Here is a 3,155-nt window from a genome sequence, read left to right on the forward strand (position 1 = left end):
TCTTAACAAGGTCTTGTGCCCCACATTTACCCCATGCAACCCATCTTTGACCTCTTCACTGCTGCATCCATGAGCATTGATTGTGGATCCAAGCAAGATGAAATTCTTGACAACTTCAATCTTTCCTCCATTTGTCTTGAAGTTATCAGAGTGGTCCTTAGAGGCAAGGATGGTGAGACTTTGTCTTACGTCCTTTGGACTTGCTGTCAAGCAAGAGAAGTCCCTGGAGGACATCATGCTTGGTATAGTGGACTAGCAAGCAAGAGGAAGGCCATCAAGGAAATGGGTTGATACAGTGGCTGCAACAATGGGCTCAAGCATAGGAGCAATTATAAGGATGGTGCAGGACTGGCCAATGTTTGGTTCCGTTGTGCATAGGGTCACTGTGAACAGAACTAACTCAATGACACCTCACAATAACAACCATATATATAAAATGTGTGTGTGCCTAGAGATAGAGATAGATAAGTTTCTCTTTTATACATACATGTACATATACATGCATGTGCCATCATAGCACAACACTGCCAGATCCTTCACAATCCCCACAGCTGTTATTATGTTTAATTCTATTGTTGCAACCACTGTATCAATCCATCTCATTGAGGGCTTTCATCTTTTTCAATGGCCTTCTGTTTTATCACGCATGGTGTCCTCTTCAAAGAACTAATCTCTCCTGATAACATGGCTAAAGTACATGAGCTGAAGTGATGCCATCCACACTTCTAAGGAGCTTTCTGGCTGTGGTTTTGCCAAGAGAGATTTGTTTGTTTTTCTTGCAGTCCATAGTTTGTTTTTCTTTGCCAACATCATAATGCCAATATATCAGGTTTTCTTTGATCTTTCTTATTCATTGTTCAACATTTACATGCGTAGGTAGCTACTGAAAATACCATGACTTTGGTTAATGGTAAAATTCACATAGTTTATCAACCAGTTCACTGTCCTAATGACTGTATAAAAATAAATATACCAAAAGGTAGTTTTTATTTCACACACTTAATACTTAAATAAGAATAACGAAAGAGGTGCACACAACTAGATTGGTATAAGAAAGAGTTGCACAGACAAATGTTAAAAAAGAGTAAAGAATGTAAATTTATTATTTGCACATCAGACAACTACCCACCTTAGAGAGTACCCTGATTACAAGTGTATTTTAAGAACCAGTTTGCCAAACTCTACAAGAAATTAGCTATCGATCAGTTCTGTCCAACCAGTGCAAACTAGCTGAATCCCACCACTGTCTTGGGTCAATCTCACCTTTGTCCTCCAGTGACACCCTTGCTCTTCGCCACTGTCAGAAGGTCGTGTACAGCACATTCGCCTGTGCAGTACATCCTGTGGTTTCTGGATGGCTACTTCCTTGAGCACTGATTGTGGATCTGGCAAAATTAAATCCTTAACAACTTCAATCCTTTGTGCATTTACCATCATGGTGTCTGTTGGTCCAACGGAGGGAATTTTCCTTGCATTGAATTGCAATCCATACTAAAGGCTGCAAGTCTTTCCTTTTCAGCAGCAAGTGCTTCAAGTCCCCCTTGCTTTCCGAAACTGAGGTGTGACATCTGCGTATCACAGAATCTCATGTATACAGAAGACACCTGAAAGCCCGAAGAAGAAAAGTGTAAGATACAGTCAAGGAAGTCTCTCTCATTTAAACTTACAGGAACAATGAGGTAGCACTTTCCTTTGGATGAAAAGGAAGGAAAGTAGCCTCATTAAAAAGCATTTTTAATAAAAAAATTTTTAATCTTCATCAGGAACATTCACCGAGGATTTTAGTCAAATGATGCAATAATTTTAAAGCAATAATAACCATACTTTTGAAAGCCAGCGCTGATTACCAGGTGTATTAAAAATGGCCTTGGGGAAATCTCTGTGCAAATATTTCTTTTTTAGTTTAATTTCAATGACTACTTGAAAGGAAAAAGGGAGGATATTGAAGTAGCAAAGTAGCAATCATTTGCACCTGGATAGACTGCGTTCCATCCCAGAATCTGGAGCATTTTGTGCACAGATGGGCAAACCTGTGTGTGTGCAGAGGTAGCAGCGGGGGCCAGGGAAGGCTGTGGCAGAGAAACAGTGCCTTTACCAAGGTCACATGAAAATCCAGGTGGGCCTGTGAATACCTCTCCCATCTTATTGCCATGGCCCAGACTCTCTGTTCTGAAAAGAGTCTGGATGGTGTCTTCGCTACCCAGTATTTCCAAAACACAAACAGGAAAATGAGTGACTTTAAAGAACAGAATTTTTTTTTTCACAGTTCTGGAGACTGGATGTTCAAATCAGGGTCTTATCAGTCAATACCTTTCTTGTTGGCAGCCTCTGGCATTTCCTGGTCCCTTGACTTTTGGATGATCGTGGTTCTGTCTCCCCCATTTGTGTATGTCTCTGCTATTTTTAATAACAGAAGTAATAGGCTTATGATCTACCCAACATTGGTATGATCTCAAGGGATGCACTGACTAAATTATATTGCATTACGTTCGACTATACCCACAAGTTTGCCGACCCCATTGAATCAAGGCCCTGAGGTTACAGAGTAGAGATGTTCCATAGGGTTTTCTTGACCATCCTCTCAGCGACCTTACCAGTCACATGAAGTTGATTCCATGTCATGATTCCAGCACATATTTCGGGAGGATGAAATGTAATCCCTAGCAGATGGTGTTATGTGGGGTTCTGCAGCGCTTCAGGATTGCAGCTTCTGTCACCAAATGTTTACTGAGCAGCTGCTACGTATACAGCACCATTAAGGATCAAGAGGGAGAAATAAGATGGGCAAGACTCGGATACTACCAACAAGGAGGGGACAAGCTCACAGGGCAAACCTGGCTCGCGTGTACTGGCCCACTGGGCTTGGAGGGAGGGAGTACATAGACCTTGCTCCAGGCCTGCAAGGGGAGGAGGAGATGGAAACGTGGACTCTTTCACAATGTTTCAGAGTCCACCTCCTTGTTTCCCATCAGAAAAATAGAGGACTCCTTCCCTTACCCTCTGATATGCAAAGTAGACTTGACTCAGACCCCCACGCTGTCTGCAGAAAACCAGACGTTTGTGGTCTCCCCCAAGACGTTCCGAGGGGATTGGGTTAGGATGTTCCCATTCCTTTGTGTTTTGCTGCTTCTCACCCCACCCAGTCTTTCTATCCC

General features: G+C 42.3%; 1 pseudogene; it reads right to left on the minus strand.

Moving 5' to 3' along the window:
• Positions 1-1,437, minus strand: part of LOC101647565 — a 10,411-nt pseudogene extending 8,974 nt beyond the window's left edge.
• Positions 1,438-3,155: the final 1,718 nt, after the last annotated feature.

This window comes from Echinops telfairi, unplaced genomic scaffold (assembly GCF_000313985.2).
Source record: "Echinops telfairi isolate 266 unplaced genomic scaffold, ASM31398v2 ScPeMD7_9;HRSCAF=40, whole genome shotgun sequence".
In the NCBI taxonomy this organism is placed as follows: Eukaryota; Metazoa; Chordata; class Mammalia; order Afrosoricida; family Tenrecidae; genus Echinops; species Echinops telfairi.